Source organism: Oncorhynchus clarkii, chromosome 29 (assembly GCF_045791955.1).
Source record: "Oncorhynchus clarkii lewisi isolate Uvic-CL-2024 chromosome 29, UVic_Ocla_1.0, whole genome shotgun sequence".
Lineage (NCBI taxonomy): Eukaryota > Metazoa > Chordata > Actinopteri > Salmoniformes > Salmonidae > Oncorhynchus > Oncorhynchus clarkii.
The window spans coordinates 35393884-35416675 of NC_092175.1; positions in this window are offsets into that span (position 1 = coordinate 35393884).

The following is a 22792-nucleotide window of genomic DNA, read 5'->3' on the forward strand; positions in this document are numbered from 1 at the left end:
GTTTTCCTTTGTGTCACATTACACACATTATTTCACACTACCTATGAAGTAGTTCAGATTGGGACACTTCAGAAATATACCTCACTAGCCTTGGGTCAGATTGTCTTGAGAGCATAGTAAACTTTCAGTTCACTATAGTATAGTATTGACGTCATCTGCTTCCATTGAGCTGAATCATGCACCCAGTGAAAGTGCAACAGTCATCCAGAGAGATAGAAAGCTAGCTCGTTATTGTGGTTCCTGAGTGTACAGCTGGCACCATCAGACCACAGTGTGTAATTTACTGATTAACAGGCTGAGAAGCACTTTTCTACTTTTCTTAGCCCCACACGTGTTTAATAATGCATCCCACTAGCTGCCACGGACAAGAGGAGCTGCATTATTAATCCAAAGATATTTTCATCTGTGTTTGAGATGAGAGAGAGAGAGAGAGACAGAGAGAGAGAGCACGGCTCAACTGTATGTCTAAACTAGCCTCTGAGTGGTCAGAGAGAGAACTAATACAATTGTGACCTATGGATGCCCTCAGGGCAGGTTGTATGCTGCTTTGTGATCTGTCAGGGATAGAGAGAGGATAGAGAGATGATATAGAGAGGGGGATATAGAGAGGATAGAGAGAGGGATAGAGATGATATATAGGGGATAGAGATGATACAGAGGGGATAGAGAGAGGATAGAGAGAGGATATAGAGAGGGTTATGTAAATAGGATATAGGGAGGAGGATAGAAAGAGGATAGAGAGAGGATAGAGAGTGGATAGAGAGGGATAGAGAGGATATAGAGAGGATAGAGAGAGGATAGAGAGTGGATAGAGATAGGATAGAGAGTGGATAGAGAGAGGGATAGAGAGGATATATAGAGAGGATAGAGAGATGATATAGATAGGATAGAGAGAGGATTAAGAGAGGGTTAGAGATGACATAGAGAGGATAGATAGATATAAGATTGAGATAGGATAGGGAGAGGATATAAAGGGGTAGAGAGAATAGAGAGAGGAGAGATGATAGAGAGAGTAGAGAGGAGAGAGGATAGAGAGAAGATAGAGAGAGGATAAAGCGAGGATATAGAGAGGATAGAGAGAGGATAGAGAGAGGATATAAAGGAATAGAGGGGATAGAGAGAGAATAGAGAGAGAATAGAGAGAATATATAAAGAGGATTGAGAGAGGAGAGGATAGAGAGAAGATAGAGAGAGGATAGAGAGAGGATATAGAGAAGATTGAGAGAGGGATAGAGATGATATAGAGAGGATAGAGGGAGGGGAGAGAAAGGAGAGAGACAGGATAGAGAGAGGATATAGAGAAGGATAGAGAGAGGATAGAGTGAGGATAGAGTGGATAGATAGATGATTTAGAGGGGGATAGAGAGAGGGATATAGAGAGTATAGAGAGAATGATAGAGAGTGATAGAGAGGATATAGAGAGCATAGAGAGAAGGAAGATATGATATAGAGAGGATAGGTCGATTATATAGACAAGGGGATAGAGAGAGAGGATAGAGAGAGGATAGAGGATAGAGAGAGAGGATAGAGAGAGGGTTATAGAGAGGATAGAGAGATGATAGAGAGGATTAGGATAGGGAACCAACCATGCCACACCCCATATAGGCCCCTTCAGATCAGATCTATGCCCCCCCCCCCCCCCCCCCACAAAAAAATGACCTCAACATGAGAGTCACACCTACGCTCAGGCTGTGAGAAGGCAAACAGTCCCAACCCCAACTCTTACACTAGCCCAAGCCAATGGCATGTACCAGATGCTCAGCAGGCTCTGCTCACATTTACTGAGTCCAAACCACACAACAGACAACATTGGACACTTTATGGAACACAAAGCCTTCACTATCTCATCCTGGAATATCCAAGGCCTGAGGTCATCTGCCTTTGGCCTAAAGAGCAGGAACCTGGACTGCACCACATAAATAAGAAATACAGACATTGTTATCCTACAAGAAACATGGTATAGAGGAAATGGACCCACTGGTTGCCCTCTAGATTACAGAGAGATGGTAGTCCCATCCACCAAACTACCAGGTGTGAAACAGGGAAGAGACTCAGGGGGTATGCTAATTTGGTATAGAGCAGCCTTAACCCACGCTATTAAATTAGGAACATTTTAGGAACATTTTAGGAACATTTTACATTTGACTAGAAATTCAAAAGGAAATGATCTCAACAGAGAAAAATGTCCTCCTGTGTGCTACCCATATCCCCCCACTAGAATCCCCATACTTTAATGAAGGTAACTTCTCCATCCTTGAGGGGGAAATCAATCATTTCCAGGCCCAGGGACATGTCTGTGGCAACCTAAATGCCAGAACTGGACAAGAACTTGACACCCTCAGCACACAAGGGGGACAAACACCTACCTGGAGGGCCTCCCGAGTGGCGCAGTGGTCTAGAGATCCTGGTTCGAGTCCAGGCTCTGTCACAGCCAGCCGCGACCGGGAGACCCAATGGCCAGTGCACAATTGGCCAAACGGCTTCCGGGTTTGGGGAGGGTCTGGCCAGCAGGGATGTCCTTGTCCCACCGCGCTCTAGCGACACCCGTGGCAGGCCGGGTGCATGCGCGCTGACATGGTCGCCAGGTGTACGGTGTTTCCTCCGACACATTGGTGTGGCTGGCTTCCGGGTTAAGCGGGCATTGTTTCAAGAAGCAGTGTGGCGAGGTCAGTACAGGTGCATCAAAGCAGGGACCGAGAGACTGAAAACAGCTTCTATCTCAAGACCATCAGACTGTTAAACAGCCATCGCTAGCATTGAGTGGCTACTACCAACACACTGACTCAACTCCAGCCACTTTAATAATAAAAAATGGATGTAAAAAATGTATCACTAGTCACTTTAAACAATGCCACTTTATATAATGTTTACATACCCTACGTTACTCATCTCATATGTATATATACTGTACTCTATACCATCTACTGCATCTTGCCTATGCCGTACGGCCATCGCTCATCCATATATTTATATGTACATATTCTTATTCATCCCTTTACACTTGTGTGTATAAGGTAGTTGTTGTGAAATTGTTAGATTACTTGTTAGATATTACTGTGCGGTCGGAACTCGAAGCACAAGCATTTCGCTATACTCACATTAACATCTGCTAACCATGTGTATGTGACCAATAAAATTTGATTTGATTTGGCTTGGTTGGTGATGTTTTGGAGGACACACGGCTCTCGACCTTTGCCTCTCCCGAGTCTGTGCGGGAGTTGCAGCGATGAGACAAAACTATCTACCAATTGAATACCACGAAAATTGGGGAGAAAAGGGGCAAAAGTTCAAAAATAACAAGTAAAACACCTATCTGGAGGTGACAGCATTCCCTCCCCCATATGGCCTCCTAGGAACAACTACGACAACATAACCAACAAAAACGGGTCACAACTCCTGCAGCTCTGTCGCACGCTGGGTCTGTACATAGTCAATGGTAGGCTTCGAGGGGACTCCTACGGTAGGTACACCTATAGCTCATCTCTTGGCAGTAGACTACTTTGTCACTGACCTCAACCCAGAGTCTCTCAGAGCGTTCACAGTCAGCCCACAAACACTCCGATCAGATCACAGCAAAATCACAGTATACTTGAACAGAGCAATACTCAATCATGAAGCATCAAAGCCAAATGAACTGAATAATATTAAGAAATGCTATAAAGGGAAGGAAAGTAGTGTGGAAATGTACCAAAAAACAATAAGGCAACCACCAATTCAATCCCTTTTAGACATCTTCCTGGACAAAACGATTCACTGTAATAGTGAAGATGTAAACTTGGCAGTAGAAAACCTAAACAGTATATTTGACCTCTCAGCTTTCCTATCAAATCAAAAAATGTTAGGCAGAACAATGACAAATGATTTGATGAAGAATGCAAAAACCTAAGAAAGAAATTGAGAAACCTGTCCAACCAAAAACATAGAGACCCAGAATACCTGAGCCTACACCTTCACTATGGTGAATCACTAAAACAATACAGAAATACACTACCGAAAAAGAAGGAACATCACGTCAGAAATCTGCTCAATGTAATTGAAGAATCCATAGACTCTAACCACTTCTGGGAAAATTGGAAAACACTAAACATACAACAACACAAATAATTATTTATCCAAAACGGATAAGAAGAAACAGCAAAAACATATACATGATCAAATACTGTAACAAATGTCGTCGGGAGAAGGAGGTGAGGACCAAGGTGCAGCGTTGTACGTGTTCATTTTTATTTATGTCACGTGACAGTACCCCCCCCCAAAGGTGCGGACTCCGGCCGCAAAACCTGAACCTATAGGAGAGGGTCTGGGTGGGCATTTCACTGCGGTGGCGGCTCTGGTGCGGGATGTAGACCCCACTCAACCTTAGTCTTGGCCCACTTAGGTGGCGCCTCTGGAGTGGCGACCCTCGCCGCCGACCCTGAACTGGGGACCCTTACAGCAGGCCCCGAATAGGAGGGAGACTCTGGCTGCGCCGGACAGGTGGGAGACTCTGGCGGCTCCGGACAGACAGGCGGCTTTGGCAGCTCCGGACTGACTGGCGGCTCTGGCGGCTCCGGACAGACGGGCGGCTCTGGTGGCTCCGGACAGGAGGGAGACTTGATTCTGGGAGCAGGCACAGGACTCACCAGGCTGGGGAGACCTACAGGCGGCCTCTTCCTTGGCCGAGGCACCGGATGCACAGGGCCGTGGAGGCGCACTGGAAGTCTCGAGCAACAAGCCTGCACAACCTGTCCTGGATTGATACCCCCTGTAGCCCGGCAAGTGCGGAGAGTTGGAACAGGCCGCACTGGGCTGTGCTGGCAAACCGGGGACACCGTGCGTAGGGCTGGTGCGGTATAACCCCGGCCGAGGAAACGCACTGGAGACCAGATGCGCTGAGCCGGCATCATCCCTCCTGGCTCGATGCCCACTCTAGCCCGGCCGATTCGAGGAGCTGCGATGTAGCGCGCAGGGCTATGCGTGCGCACTGGGGACACCGTGCGCTTCACCGCATAACACGGTGCCTGCCCGGTCACTCTCTAGCCACGGTAAGCACGGGGAGTTGGCTCAGGTCTCCTACCTGACTTCGCCAATCTCCCTGTGTGCTCCCCCCCAAAAAATTATGGGGCTGCCTCTCGTGCACGTTACCTTGAGCCAATTCCTCGTAGTGTCGCTGCTCCGCTCTAGCTGCCTCCAGCTCCTCTTTCGGATGGCGATACTCTCCCGGCTGTGCCCAGGGTCCCTTGCCGTCCAATATTTCCTCCCATGTCCAGGAGTCCATTACACGCTGCTTGGTCCTTTGGTGGTGGGTAGTTCTGTAACAAATGTCGTCGGGAGAAGGAGGTGAGGATCAAGGTGCAGCGTCGTATGTGTTCATCTTTATTTATGAATAGAACACTGAATGAAAAACCAACAAAAGAGAATGAACGAAACCGAAACAGTTCTGTCTGGTACAGAATACAAAAACAGAAAACAACTACCCACCAACACAGGTAGGAACCGGCTACCTAAGTATGGTTCTCAATCAGAGACAACAATTGACAGCTGCCTCTGATTGGGAACCATACCAGGCCAAACACATAGAAATACAACACACAGAACAAAACATAGAATGAAAAACATAGAATGCTCACCCCAACTCACGCCCTGACCAAACCAAAGTAGAGACATAAAAAAGGAACTAAGGTCAGGACGTGACAAATACAAATCTTAGAATCAACTATTAAAGACGACCAAAACCCACTGTATTCTCCAATTACATTGAATGAACTACAGGACAAAATACAAACCCTCCTTCCCCAAAAGCCTGTGGTGTTGATTGTATCCTAAATTAAATGATAAAATAAATAGACCACAAAATCCAATTGGCTACACTTAAACTCTTTAACATCATCCTTAGCTCTGGCGTCTTCCCCAATATTTGGAACCAAGGACTGATCATCCCAAAATTTGACCCTGATATGTGGAAAGAACTGAATAAGAACTGAATAATTTTGCACGCCCAATTTTTCAGTTTTAAAAAGGTTGTTAAAAAAGTTTGAGATATCTAATAAATGTCGTTCCACTTCATGATTGTGTCCCACTTGTTGTTGATTCTTCACAAAAAAATACAGTTTTATATCTTTATGTTTGAAGCCTGAAATGTGGCAAAAGGTCGCAAAGTTCAAGGGGGCCGAATACTTTCGCAAGGCACTGTATGTTTCCCATGCCAATAGAGCCCTTAAATTGAATTGAAATTGAATTGATAGGGAGAGGGAGGGAGAGGGAGAGGAGATGAATAGAGAGGGGGATAGAGGGAGGATAGAGAGAGGATAGAGATAGGGAGAGGATGGGAGAGGGGATAGAGATAGAATAGGGATAGAGAGAGGGACAGAAAGAGGAGAGAGCGATAGAGAGATGATAGGGATAGGATGAGAGAGAGAGGAATAAAGAGAGAGAGGGATAGAGAGAGGATATAGAGAGGATAGAGAGAGAGAGAGGGATAGAGAAAAGATAGAGAGAGGATAGAGAGAGAGAGAGAGAGAGGGATAGAGAAAAGATAGAGAGAGGATAGAGATAGGGAGGGGATGAGAGAGAGGGATAGAGAGAGACTATGGATAGACAGAGGATGTAGAGAGGGAGAGGGATAGAGAAAGGAGATGAATAGAGAGAGGGATAGAGAGAGAATAGGGATAGAGAGAGGATGTAGAGAGGGAGAGGGATAGATAGAGGAGAGGAATAGAGAGAGGGATAGAGAGGAATAGGGATAGAGAGAGGATGTAGAGAGGGAGAGGAATAGAGAGAGGAGAGGAATAGAGAGAGGGATAGAGAGAGAATAGGGATAGAGAGAGCCATCTATCAGCCTTCTATCAGCACCAGCAGAATTATTCCTGCTCCCACACAGACAGACTGGGGGGAAAGGAATACATGTTCTCGCTGACGATTTGCCCCTGTGGCTGTTGATACATTTTAAAGCCCCTGTGGGAAATTATCCTGCATAGACTACTACTCAATAGGACAAAGAGCATTGTGTCACGGTGTCAAGTTCTCCCCTGATAATGTAGAAGTTGAGACCCTGGCTCTGCCGAAGGGTGGTTGTTTTAGATGTACAGCATAGGTTCTGATATAAGATAGCTGGCTTTTCTCCCTCAAATCAGCTGGATGCATTGAGACTCACTGCTCTCATCCAGCGCTTTCTCTCCCTCAGCCTAACCTGCAGCCATCACAGGCTATTAAAGACCCTTATCCAGCACTCTCTCTGTTCTCCTGTATCCACTATGTTGATTGACACTGTGCAGAGCGGCAGTTAGATCCTCAGCCTCGTTTTGGTTATCGGCGGATTCTTTACATGGCAGCCTTCCTCTGCAGTAACTGGGGGCGGTTATTCGTCAACGAGCCAAAGTCCACCCACGTACAGTGCATTCGGAAAGTATTCAGACCACTTGACTTTTTCCACATTTTGTTACGTTACAGCCTTATTCTAAAATGTATTACATTGTTTTTCTCCCCCTTATCAATCTACACACAATACCCCATAGTGACAAAGCAATTTTCTTGTTCAAATGCATGAAAAATAAAAAACTGCAATTACACATTTACATAAGTATTCAGACCCTTTATTTAATACTGTGTTGAAGCAATTATGATTACAGCCTTGAGTCTTCTTGGGTATGACGCTACAAGTTTGACACCCCTGTATTTGGGGAGTTTCTCCCATTCCTCCCTGCAGATCCTCTCAAGCTCTGTCATGTTAGATGGGGAGCATCGCTGCACAGCTATTTTCAGGTCTCTCCAGAGATGTTCGATCGGTTTCAAGTCCGGGCTCTGGCTGGGCCACTCAAGGACATTCAGAGACATTTCCTGAAGCCGCTCCTGCGTTGTTTTGGCTGTGTGCTTTGGGTCATTGTCCTGTTGGAAGGTGAACCTTCGCCCCAGTCTGAGGTCCTGAGCGCTCTGACACAGGTTTTCATCAAAGATCTCTCTGTACTTTGCTCCATTCATCTTTCCTTCGATCCTGACTAGTCTCCCAGTCCCTGCCACTGAAAAACGTCCCATAGCATGATGCTGGCACCACCATGCTTCACTGTAGGGATGGTGTCAGGTTTCCTCCAGAGATGACAATATAATACATTTTAGAATACATTTCTAAAAACCAGTTTTTGCGTTTGTCATTATGTGGTATTGTGTGTAGATTAATGGGGGGGGGGAAACGATTTGATCAATTTTAGAATAAGGCTGTAACGTAAGAAAGTGTGGAAAAAGTCAAGGGGACAGAATACTTTCCGAATGCACTGTATATAAATTCCAGTCATACTTTTTCAAAAGCACTTTCAAGGTCAGCTATGAATACCAGGCCTGGTTTCCCAGATTTTTTAAAGTGTTCTATTGTTTCCAGTACTTGTCTTATATTATCTCCAATGTATCGTCCATGTTAAAAACCTGTCTGATTAGGATGAATAATGTCCGACAATACCTTTTTAATTCTATGCGCTAGTTATTTTGCTATAGCTTTTGCATCACAACACTGAAGTGTAAGGGGCGTCCACGTTATCAAATGGACTGGATCTTTATATTTACCACTTGGGTCCTGTTTCAGTAATAATTAAATCAGTCCTTGTTGAATCTTCTTATCTGATAATCTTCAATTGTTATAGGAGTGGTTAAAACATGCTAATAATCGTCCTCTGAGAACATCAAAAACAGATGTGTACCTCAACTGGTATTCCATCCAGCCCTGGAGTTTTCCCAATCTTAAAGGCTTTAATTGCATCAAGAAGCTCCTCCTCTCCAATTTGTCCTTCACATTAGTCTTTCTGTACAGATGGTCATTTTACATTATAAATACATTACACTGTCATATTGCTTTGTGGGTGAGACAGAGGAGCCATCACATCTCTATTCAGCTAGGCACATCCCTATTCAGTTAGACACATCCCTATTCAGTTAGACACATCCCTATTCAGCTAGACACATCCCTATTCAGTTAGACACAACTATTCAGTTAGGCACATCCCTATTCAGGTAGACACATCCCTATTCAGTTAGACACATCCCTATTCAGTTAGACAAATCCCTATTCAGTTAGACACATCTCTAATCAGTTAGACACATCCCTATTCAGTTAGACACATCCCTATTCTGCTAGACACATCCCTATTCAGTTAGACACATCCCTATTCAGCTAGACACATCCCTATTCAGTTAGACACATATCTATTCAGTTAGGCACATCCCTATTCAGCTAGACACATCCCTATTCAGCTAGACACATCCCTATTCAGTTAGATACATCCCTATTCAGTTAGACACATCCCTATTCAGTTAGACACATCCCTATTCAGCTAGACACATCCCTATTCAGTTAGACACATCCCTATTCAGTTAGACACATCCCTATTCAGTTAGGTACATCCCTATTCAGTTAGACACATCCCTATTCAGTTAGACACATCCCTATACAGTTAGACACATATCTATTCAGTTAGAAACATCTATTCAGTTAGACACATCCCTATTCAGCTAGACACATCCCTATTCAGTTAGACACATATCTATTCCGTTAGACACATCCCTATTCAGCTAGGCACATCCCTATTCAGTTAGACACATCCCTATTCAGCTAGACACATCCCTATTCAGTTAGACACATCCCGATTCAGTTAGACACATCCCTATTCAGCTAGACACATCTCTAATCAGCTAGACACATCGCTATTCAGTTAGACACATCCCTATTCAGTTAGACACATCCCTATTCAGCTAGACACATCCCTATTCAGTTAGACAAATCCCTATTCAGTTAGACACATCTCTAATCAGTTAGACACATCCCTATTCAGTTAGACACATCCCTATTCTGCTAGACACATCCCTATTCAGTTAGACACATCCCTATTCAGCTAGACACATCCCTATTCAGTTAGACACATATCTATTCAGTTAGGCACATCCCTATTCAGCTAGACACATCCCTATTCAGTTAGACACATCCCTATTCAGCTAGACACATCCCTATTCAGTTAGATACATCCCTATTCAGTTAGACACATCCCTATTCAGTTAGACACATCCCTATTCAGCTAGACACATCCCTATTCAGTTAGACACATCCCTATTCAGTTAGACACATCCCTATTCAGCTAGACACATCCCTATTCAGTTAGACACATCCCTATTCAGTTAGACACATCCCTATTCAGCTAGACACATCCCTATTCAGTTAGACACATCCCTATTCAGTTAGACACATCCCTATTCAGCTAGACACATCCCTATTCAGTTAGACACATCCCTATTCAGTTAGACACATCCCTATTCAGTTAGGTACATCCCTATTCAGTTAGACACATCCCTATTCAGTTAGACACATCTATTCAGTTAGACACATCCCTATTCAGTTAGACACATCCCTATTCCGCTAGACACATCCCTATTCAGTTAGACACATCCCTATTCAGCTAGGCACATCCCTGTTCAGCTAGGCACATCCCGATTCAGTTAGACACATCCCTATTCAGCTAGACACATCTCTAATCAGCTAGACACATCCCTATTCAGCTAGGCACATCCCTATTCAGCTAGACACATCCCTATTCAGTTAGACACATCCCTATCCACCTAGACACAACCCTATTCAGTTTGTGTTTCCTGTAGGAATTCCTCAGATAGATGATTGACAACAGCCTATACAAGTGTTTGGTAAATTAAAGGTTCTTAAGGAGTCTGGGATCAAAGGTTTCCATCAAAATTGATACTCTTTAGTGACTTAACCTAGTCACAACCTATGACAAAGAGACTGGAGTGTCCCTTTGACTGATAGGGAAAGCCTTGCCAAGGGAAACCAACACATCCAGTGACAGGCCAAAATCACCATCAGTAACAGCAGATTGAACGTTTCCTCTGGTAGATCCTCTCTGGCAGCCTGGTTACCTGTCTGTTGAGCTCCAAGAAGTGGCAAGGTGTGGAATGCTAACCAGACCGGTACACAGACTACCTCTCTAGACAAAAAGCAGCTCAGGATCACACTACTTCCACGACCTTTGCTTTTTTGGCAAAGTTGGGGAGAATTATCTGGGATTGCTGTTTCAGGCTTATGTAATGGGGAGACTGTTGCTAAGCATTGGTGTTGGCAGGTGAAGGTATCTTTACTGGTAAAGGTATCTATACAGGTGAAGGCATCTATGCTGGTGAAGGTATCTATACAGGTGAAGGTATCTATACAGGTGAAGGCATCTATGCTGGTGAAGGTAGTTATACTGGTGAATGTATTTATACTGGTGAATGTATCAATTTAGGTGAAGGTATCTATACTGCAGTCTTCCTCTTGTTAGCCTTTCTATCTCGGCACCTACACACAAACACACATACACACACTCAAACACACACCTGTCCTCTCGTCTCAGTACAAACACACCCACACACATGCACACAGAGCAGTATATAACACACTGCCTGCTGGGAGAGGGATGGGTAGGGGATGTGAGGGAGGGGGAGGAGAGGGAGAGGTGGTGATTGGCACTGGTGAGGAGAACAATGCAACAGAAAGAGAGCAAGAGGGAGAGAAGAGAGGGAGAGAGAAAGAGGGAGAAAGAGGGAGAGAGAAAGAGGGAGGAGAGAGGGAGAGAGAGAGAAAGAGGGAGAGAGAAAGAGGGAGAGAGAAAGAGGGAGAGAGAAAGAGGGAGAGAGAAAGAAGGAGAGGGAGAGAGAAAGAGGGAGAGGGAGAGAGTGTATACTCTTCTCTCCATCATGGAGATAACATAAGCACATCAATAGGACACCACAAACACTATCCAAGCTTCACTTAAGTAGTTTTAAAAACATGACTTCCTTTCTCTCTTTTCTCCATCCAGTGCGTCTCCATGACAGCATCTCGGAGGAAGGGCATCACTACCTGATCTTTGACCTGTGAGTAATGCACTGCATTGAATCTATTTATTTCATAATTCATCCACTCACACACACAGTGGGAATGATTGACATTAATGACAAAATGATTATTTTAAGGCTGAGAGGTGGCTTGATGTGAGTCTTGATGTGAGTTCTAATCACACTCGGCACAACAGTCTGTATGAGATACAACCACAGTAAATGAATATCTACCATTGAGCTAGGCAGTGGTCCTGATTTCAATAAGCTCCTCGGTAAGCTATACACCAGGGACCCCAGCGACATTCAGCCACAGGCCAACAGGTCACTTAGAAATGAGTTTGAGGCCACTTAGAAATGTCCTTGTTTTTGAAAGAAAGGCAAGGCACACCTGTATTTGGGGAGTTTCTCCCGTTCTTCTCTGCAGATCCTCTCAAGCTCTGTCAGGTTGGATAGGGAGCGTTTCTGCACAGCTTTTTTCAGGGATGTTCGATCGGGTTCAAGTCCAGGCTCTGGCTGGGCCAATCAAGGACATTCCCGAGACTTGTCCCGAAGCCACAGACTTGTCCCGAAGCCACTTAGCCCCAGTCTGAGGTCCCGAGTGCTCTGGAGCCGGTTTTCATCAAGTATCTCTCTGTATGGCCTCCAGAGTGGCCTAGCGGTCTAAGGTACTAAATCGCAGTGCTATTGGCGTCACTACAGATCCGGGTTTGAACCCGGACTGTGTCGCAGCCGGCCGCGACTGGGAGACCCATGAGGCGGCGCACAATTGGCCCAGCATTATCCAGATTAGGGGAGGGTTTGGCTAGCCAGGATGTCCTTGTCCCATCACACTCTAGCGACTCCTGTGGTGGGCCGGGCGCATGCACGCTGACACGGTCGCCAGTTGGACCGTGTTTCCTCCGACGCATTGGTGCGGCTGGCTTCTGGGTTAAGTGAGCAGTGTGTCAAGAAGCAGTGCGGCTTGGCAGGGTCGTGTATTAAAGGATGCATGGCTCTCGACCATATCCTCTCCCGAGTCCATACAGAAGTTGCAGCGATGGGACAATACTGTAACTACCAATTGGATATCACGAAATTGGGGATAAAAAAAAATTTCTCTCTACTTTGCTCTGTTTATCTTTGCCTCTATCCTGACTAGTCTCCCAGTCCCTGCTACTGAAAAACACAGCATGATGCTGCCACCACCATGCTTCACTGTAGGGATGGTGCCAGATTTCTTCCAGACTTGACGCTTGGCATTCAGGCCAAAGTGTTCAATCTTGGTTTCATCAGATTTCATCAGACCATCAGATCTTGTTTCTCATGGTCTAAGTCTTTAGGTGCCTTTTGGTAAACTCCAAGCAGGGTGTCATGTGCCTTTTACTGAGGAATGGCTTCCGTCTGGCCACTCTACCATAAAGACCTGATTGGTGGAGTGCTGCAGAGATGGTTGTTCTTCTGGAAGGTTCCCACATCTCCACAGAGGAACTCTGGAGCTCTGTCGGAGTGGCCATCAGGTTCTTGGTCACCTTCCTGACCAAGGCCCTTCTCCCTCGATTGCTCAGTTTGTCCGGGCGGCCAGCTCTAGGAAATGTCTTGGTGGTTCCAAACCTCTTCTATTTAAGAATGTTGGAGGCAACAACTTCAATGCTGCAGAATGTTTTGGTATCCTTCCCCAGATCTGTGCCTCGACACAAACCTGCCTCGGAGCTCTACGGACAATTCCTTTGACCTCATGGTTTGGTTTTTGCTTTGACATGCACTGTCAAGTGTGGGACCTTATATAGATAGGTGTGTTCCTTTCCAAATCCTGTCCAATCAATTTAATTTAAATTGAACATCTCAAGGATGATCAATGGAAACAGGATGCAGCTGAGCTCAATTTCGAGTCTCATAGCAAAAGGGCTGAATAGTTACGTAAATAAGGTATTTCTGTTAATTATTTGTAATAAAATTGCAAACATTTCTGTTCCTAAGTATTCCCACGCACAATAGAGATATACAGTATATGTGATCGAATACAAATGTAAGCAAGGTTTGACATTTTTATGTTTAGTCAACTATTACATCAGTTTTGGCTTCTTATGGTCAATTTTCAGTCCACAAATTATTTGTAATTATTTTCCAGCCCCCTGACCATCTGCTCAAAAAAATGTTTTGTCCCGCTGCTGAATCTAGTTGATTATCCCTGCCATAGGCTATGATTTGTATCTAACCACTAATTATGGCTAGAGAGACCTGTAGTGTTGAGTGTGCTCCGTAGTCTCTGAGTGCACCATAATATATTAGTTCTGTAAATATCACTATTATATGCATTTTAAACACTCAACTGTTGTAATATCTTTCAATGCCTTTCAAGGAACTGTTGATTTCAGTCTGCACAACAGTGATTACAGTCCCCTGCAGGTGTTGAATGCTTTTAATTACAGAAACTGGAATTATATTAAAGGAACTGGAATTATATTACAGGAACTGGAATTATATTACAGGAAGTGTATTTATATTACAGGAACTGGAATTATATTACAGGAACTGGAATTATATTACAGGAAGTGTATTTATTTTACAGGAACTGGAATTACATTACAGGAACTGTATTTATATTACAGGAATTGGAATTAAATTACAGAAACTGTATTTATATTACAGGAACTGAAATTATATTACAGGAACTGAAATTATATTACAGGAACTGTATTTATATTACAGGAACTGGAATTATATTACAGGAACTGTATTTATATTACAGGAACTGGAATTATATTACAGGAACTGGAATTATATTACAGGAACTGTATTTATATTACAGGAACTGGAATTATATTACAGGAATTAGAATTATATTACAGGAATTGGAATTATATTACAGGAACTGGAATTATATTACAGGAACTGTCATTATATTGTACCTTCAAGAGAATTCTTCTTACATCTGTTATGAGGCGTCTTTTCTTAGCTGCCTCTTCCCTGTTAATGTCTCTGAATGAATAAGAACAGCTTTGTAAGTGTGACAATGAGCAGCAGGACAAAGTGTTGCATAAGAAGATCTTGATGACAATGTAAGTTGTTCTTAACTCGTCTGAAACAGCAGGATGGTGTTTAGAAGCAGTCCCTTGCTATAGATTATCTTTGATTAAGAAAGGAAAGGAACCTAGTTAATTGTACAACTGAATGCATTCAACTGAAATGTGTCTTCCTATAGTGCTCAAATCATAAAGATCACACTTACTTAATTCTTTGGGATAATACACAGTTACGTAGTGAAAGTTCCGAAACAGATAAAAATGAGAGACTAAGAAAAACTAAATTCCCTTCTATAGTCTTTAAATCTGACACATTTAGGAGAAAACTAGTTTGTCAGAGCCCAATCACTTTGTACTAGCAGGTTTATGAAATAAGCCTACAAATATCAGACTTAATCTACTTATCATTCTGAGTGTATGTACGTCATTCGTACTGTATATCTAGCGATACATGGTCAGTGTGTGCCAGTCTATGTGTTAATCCTGTGAAGGCATAACTGGTTAACATTTAGCTGTCTCCTAGTATCCTGTGAAGGCATAACTGGGTAACATTTAGTTGTCTCCTAGTATCCTGTGAAGGCAGGACTGGGTAACATTTAGCTGTCTCTTAGTATCCTGTGAAGTCATAACTGGTTAACATTTAGCTGTCTCCTAGTATCCTGTGAAGGCATAACTGGGTAACATTTAGCTGTCTCCTAGTATCCTGTGAAGGCAGGACTGGGTAACATTTAGCTGTCTCCTAGTATCCTGTGAAGGCAGGACTGGGTAACATTTAGCTGTCTCCTAGTATCATGTGAAGGCAGGACTGGGTAACATTTAGCTGTCTCCTAGTATCCTGTGAAGGCATAACTGGTTAACATTTAGTTGTCTCCTAGTATCATGTGAAGGCAGGACTGGGTAACATTTAGCTGTCTCCTAGTATCCTGTGAAGGCAGGACTGGGTAACATTTAGCTGTCTCCTAGTATCCTGTGAAGGCATAACTGGGTAACATTTAGCTGTCTCCTAGTATCCTGTGAAGGCAGGACTGGGTAACATTTAGCTGTCTCCTAGTATCCTGTGAAGGCAGAACTGGGTAACATTTAGCTGTTTCCTAGAATATCCTGAAGATTCATACTCTCAAAGTCTGAACTTAGCAACAGTGAGACAACTGCTTGGGTTTTTCCTTTTCTCACATCAGAAATGTACATTTGAGGTGCCTGTTAGGTTCCATGTCAACACACAGTTTTCTCCCAGTTTTTAAAAATATATTTACAAAAAAATATATGGGGGATTGGAAATGATTCAGACAATTACACTGATGGAAGCCACACTATTTGCGGTATTAAAGCTGATCTTTGTCAGTGTGTCTCAGTGGCTGATATGGGGGGCATTGGGAAGGGAGTATTTCTCTCACACTGGCTCCATGCTCTGGTGGCCACCTTCATCCTCTTCAGCCTAACAATCCTCTCTCTTCCTCAGAGTGACGGGCGGCGAACTCTTCGAAGACATTGTTGCTCGAGAGTACTACAGTGAGGCTGACGCCAGGTCAGTGGAACCACCTCACAAAACACATGGAATAAACCCAAACACAGATACGTGACAAAGCAATTTAGCGAGTTCAGCGTATGAATTTTCACTGTAATATGGATTCATTGACTTGTACAGAGGTCCCAGCATTCCCAAACCAGGAGAGCATCTAAAGGCATATATATATATATATATATATATAGAACCATGGTATACTGTATATCATCTACACCAGGGGTGGGCAACTCCAGTCCTCGGGAGCCTGATTGATGTCACACTTTTTCTCCATCGCTAGCAAACACATCTGATTAATCAAATCAAATCATTCTAAACTGAAGATCATGATTAGTTGATTATTGGAGTCAGGTGTGTTAGCTGGAGCTTGGGCAAAACTGTGACACCAATCAGGCCCCCGAGGACTGGAATTGCCCCTCCCTCCCCAGTCTACAGTGGCGGTCGTTGCCATTTAAGATGAGAGAGGATGATATTTTCTTTTAATGAGCATGGCCTTATTTATTTGACAGAATATTGGATAACTGTCATTCATTTTCCATTACCCCAGCTCAATGCAACATAAATAGCTTTAGGCTACTACATAATACTCACATTTTCACTATACCCATCATGAGGTTACTACAACCTAGCCTATGAGTGAAAGTTTACAACATAGGTGCACAGGTCGAGATAAATTGAAGTAATCATTGACACATTCAATACCACCTTGCACACTCTTGCCTGCATGTAGCTGATGTAGGATGCAATCATTAGTCCAACAGTTGCAAATGAGAGTTTATAATGGACAAAATCCCCCACTTACATGTACAAATGACCTCAACTAACCTGCATCCCTGCACATTGACTCGGTACAGGTACCCCCTCTTGTATATAACCTCATTATTGTTATGTGTTATTTTTAATTTACATTTTTTTTTAAAACTTTGGTTTATTTAGTCAATATTTTCTTAACTCTGTTTTATAAAAACGGCATTGTTGGTTAAGGGGTTGTAAAGTAAACATTTCACCTGTTGTATTCACTGCATGTGACAAATACAATTTGATTGGATGTTCATCCCCGTTTCATTTACATCCATTTAAGAAACATTTTTCAACAGAATCAGGAGTATGAATACACCCCTGATCACAGTTAAACACAGTTCACTTTCATAGAAGCCACATACAAACAGCAGGTTCTCTTTGATTGTTTTATTCCTTCTTGCATCTGTACACTCTCCTCCTCTCACTTTTTTCATTCGCTTGTGGACTTCGCTTGTGGACTTGCAGAACACATCATCTTTCTGTGACCAGGCGAAAAAATGTATCCAAGCCAAACCTTCATATCATAACTGCTAACCGCTACACAGCATACATCGTTGTCACCATATTAATATCATAGTCAATATAGCTACTAGCAATATAGCTACAATATAACACATTTGTAAACCCTCTACAATCATGCAGTACAGTGTACAGTCAGCAGAAAGCTGATTAGCAGTTATACCGGCGGGCCTCGGTGGCAATATATTAATAAAACCAAAAGCTTACCTTGACTTGGAAGTTCCAGTGTTGGATAGCCATAGCCAGCTAGGTAACATAGCAGCCTTCTCTGTTTGAGCCGGGTGTTTGAGTAGGCTAAACCAGCATTCACTAGCTAAGTAAGTAAGTCTCTCTTGCTTCTCCTTCATTATTAAGAAATTAATTTGTTAAAAACTTTTCAACTATTGTTTTTCTCTCTCTTTGCGTCAACTACTCACCACATTTTATGCACTTTAGTGCTACAGTAGCTAGGTGTAGCTTATGCTTTTAGTACTAGATTAATTCTCTGATACTTTGATTGGGTGGACAACATGTCAGTTCATGCTGCAAGAGCTCTGATAGGTTGGAGGACGTCTTCCGGAAGTTTCCATAATTACTGTTTAAGTGTATGAAAGGGGGTGAGAACCATGAGCCTCCTAGGTTTTGCATTGAAGTCAATGTGCCCAGAGGAAGACGGAAGCTAGCTGTCCTCTGGTTACACCATTGTGCTACCCTACAGAGTGCTGTTGAGGCTACTGTAGACCTTTATTGCAAAACAATGTGTTTTAATCGATTATTTGGTAATGTGAATATATTTAGTATAGTTTTATCTAAAAAGGATAACTTTTTTAATGTTTCACTATTATTATGAAATTGATTGGGGAGGATGGTCCTCCCTTTCCTCCTCTGAGGAGCCTCTGCTGATTGTCTAAAGCCTTTCAGTTAAAACTTTGTTGTCATGTCGTCACAGTCAGAGGCCTTTGTTTTGTCTGCAGGTCTGTTATTGGACTGTTCATTTGTATTGAACAGCTTTACCTCCGTAAACCTATTCATGATAGAGTATCTCCCCAATTCACCCAACACCAGCTATGGACTGGGCTATTACTTTGCAGTGACAAAGCAACAGGGCCACAAAACAAATGAATGAACAGAAACAAATGGAAACAGATGGCTGTGGACGTGTAGGAGCGACCTCACATCAATGTACACACTTCGCCCGGGCTTAGCGTGTCAGTCTCTCTATCTCTGCGGACCGGGTTCTCCCTGCTTCACTGCTCCACTGCTTGATTGACAGCTGAGTCTAGTTGCTAATTATCTTCCCACTGACTCCCAGCCAAACATACAAAAACTCATCAGGCTTTGGCCCGTGCTACTGTGTTGATCGACAGTTTAGGAAAATGAATGGCCAAATCTAACGCCTCTGTGTGTCTTTGTATTATTTTGGAGGTGCATAAGCCATTTTATCCAAAATGCCGTGTGGATTAATGCTGAAGTGAAGCCCATTTTCAATAGCATTCGATTTAGCCTCTCAAAACTCCCAGCTCACTCAGTCTTTCAGTTTTCTCTCTCTCTTTTCATAGTCATTGTATTCAGCAGATTCTGGAGGCAGTGCTTCATTGTCATCAGATGGGAGTCGTTCACAGAGACCTCAAGGTAAGATTTAATAACAAATAAATTAAAAGACGGACTGCTCATCCACTGCAAGATATCACTTTGATGTCATTGTTATGATCTGATTGATTTGATCAAAAATGGATTTGGATTTAAATAATCTGTACTCTCTTAGAAAATAGGGTTCCTAAAGGGTTCTTCGGAGCAAGGGCCCAGTCCATAGCTGTCCCCATAGGAGAACCCTTTTTTGGTTCCAAGTAGAACCATTTTTGGTTTCAGGTAGAACTCTTTTGGGTTCCATGTGAACCCTCTGTGTAAAGGGTTCTACATGGAAGTCAAATGGGTTTTTACCTTGAACCAAATAGGGTTCTTCAAAGGGTTCTCCTATGGGGACAGCCAAAGAATCCTTTTAGGTTCCAGATAACAACTTTTCTTCTAAGAGTGTAGTCAGAAACTTCAGATCATACATTTGTTGTTATTTTTATTAATTTAAACACATTTCAAACATTCATTTTAGCCATCCAGGCTCTTTTTAATTTGAACCTTGAGGACACATCTATGTAATGTTTGCTCCTCAGGCAGCAGATAACAGGCCAACAGGCCATTCCTCTCTGCCTTGACTAAGGTTGCAAAATTCCACAAACTTTCAATACATTCCCTGGTTTTTCCAAAATCCCGGTTGGAGGATCCCATTTCAGGGGGCAATAAGCAGGAAATCTGGAATTCTCCATCCAGGATTTCTCGAAAACCAGGGAATTTATTTAAAGTTCCCAGAATTTTGCAACCCTGGCCATGACTTTAAGTGTGATTCACCTGTAGGTATGTGGACAGAATAACAAAAGCCCAATCAAACAAATCAGATAATTCAGGGGACATGCTGCTAAACCCTCTTCTGTCATAAGTAATTTCCTCTGCACACAGTTTGATGATTATAAAATAGGCATTAATTTACAGTGCAACCACCATCGATCCACTGTTCTGTTGCCAACTTGTCATGTACAGTACATGTACTCCATATCTCAACGTCAGCTCAAGGGAGTAAAAACGGAAACAAGCCCTCTCACCATCTCCATCACGTCGGACAGCATTGGCGTGTGCAACAGTATGTCTGCCCTGTTGTAGTGTCAAAGAGGGGCAGATAAATCACAGGTTCCAGTACTGTTTCATTTATTAATACACGTATTCAAGTACCGACTATACACCTACTCATTCAAGGGTTTTTCTTTATTTTGACTATTTTCTACATTGTACAATAATAGTGAAGACATCAAAACTATGAAATAACCCATATGGAATAATGTAGTAACCTAAAAAATGGTTCAGTTACCTCTATATATACCCACATTCTTTCAAAGGTACATTTTTGTTTATTACATATTTTTCAAAATTTATTTTTTCAAATCTTTCTTACGGACTTCTTCAACACTCACACTGTGATTATCATGCACTAACACATGCTGGTACAACGAGAGACCCTTCTGCCCAACAGATATATGTTCCATTCACATGGTATCACATCTGCCTCCCAGCACCTGGGAACTGAGGGAAGATGAAGTGATAAAATGGATCTGTGTAGGCTGCGATTTTAGGTGTGTGTGTGTTTGTGTATGTGCGCCTGTGTGCATTTGTGCGTGTGGTGTGTGTCTGTGTTTATCAGGGGGTGGATAACATCTCATAGCAGCAGCAGTAGAGTGATTGGCGGCAGGAGGTGGGGTGTTCATTCCTCCGTCTGTGTGGGATAGAAGTGGCTTGGTGCTGTATTTATCAGAGCTCTGTCATGCTGCAACCACACAAAGTCATTAACACTATTCAATCTGGCCCAGCCTAGAGTCATGTCTGTCTGCCACCATATCCCTGCTTCTGCTCAGGCCTCCTTTCTCCTTTGGGTGACTGACTGTTGACTGAATGGCTGGTTAACTGGCTGACTAACTGACTGCTGACTGACTGAATGCTGACTTACTAGCTGACCTCTCTCTTTCTACGCAGCCTGAGAACCTTCTGCTGGCCTCCAAGTCCAAGGGAGCTGCAGTGAAGCTGGCAGACTTTGGCCTGGCCATCGAGGTGGAGGGGGACCAACAAGCCTGGTTCGGTAATGGCTGATATGAATCGTAATTACACACACACGCGCACATACACACAATGGAATGCAAATAAAGACTGGCCTCTAAAGCAGGTCGACGTATGCAAGATTTAGGATGTTTAATGTTAATATTTCCACCAGGGAAACAGAGCCTTCAGAGGGAAATCAATCATTCAAAGACTCCTATGGAATCCAATCAAACAAACGTTTTGCATCGAATGTCATCAAAAAAGGAACATTTCCTCTACAGCTATTCCGGAGAAATACCAAAACAAAAACAAAGGGGAAAGTTTACATTAAAAAAAAAGATAATCAAGGTAGGAATAACTAGTTTTGTAGCGCCATGACCACCACAGGGCAAAGAGAGCTGTTTACTTCTTGTTTTATTTATGAATTCCATTGCCACCAGAAATAGAAATACCACAGCACCGTCCAGCCTCATTAGTAGTGAGGCCTGCAGTGTAAAAACATCTTGTTTGAGTAGGTTCCACACAGCTCATTTTCCCTCACTCTGACTGCTCTAACTAACCTAACTGACTGACTGGTATAACTAACCTAAATGACTGGTCTAACTAACCAGTCAGACTGACTGGTCTAACGAACCTAACTGACCTACTGGTCTAACTAACCTAGCTGACTGACTGGTCTAACTAACCAGTCAGACTGACTGGTCTAACTAACCTAGCTGACTGACTGGTCTAACTAACCAGTCAGACTGACTGGTCTAACTAACCAGCCAGACTGACTGGTCTAACTAACCAGCCAGACTGACTGGTCTAACTAATCTAACTGACCTACTGGTCTAACTAACCAGTCAGACTGACTGGTCTAACTAACCTAACTGACTGACTGGTTTAACTAACCTAGTTGTGGTAGTAGTGGTCAATAGTTATGAGGTTCAGTAGTTGTGGTCAAAAGTTGTTTGGATATGGTTAGTAGTTAAATGTGTGATCAGAAGTTGTATGGTCAGAAGTTGTGTTGTTGTTGTATGTAATTGTGTGGTTGAGGTCAGGAGTTGTGTGGTTGTGGACACTAGATGTGGTCAGAATTTGTTTGATTGCGATCAGAAGTTATGTGGTTGAGGCATGTCATTGTGTGGTTGTGGTCACTAGATGTGGTCAGAAGTTGTGTGGTTGAGGTCAGAAGTTGTGTGGTTGAGAACGGAAGTTGGTTCAATAGTTATGTGGTTCAGTAGTTGTGTGGTTGAGAACAGAAGTTGGTTCAATAGTTATGTGGTTCAGTAGTTGTGTGGTTGTGGTAAAAAAAGTTGTGTGGATATGGTAAGTAGTTAGATGTGCGATCAAAAGTTTTGTGGTCAGAAGTTGTGTGGTTGTGGTATGTAATTGTGTGGTTGTGGTCACTAGATATGGTCAGAAGTTGTGTGGTTGTGGTATGGAATTGTGTGGTTGTGGTCACTAGATATGGTCAGAAGTTGTGTGGTTGCTGTCAGAAGTTGTGTGGTTGAGGTCAGAAGTT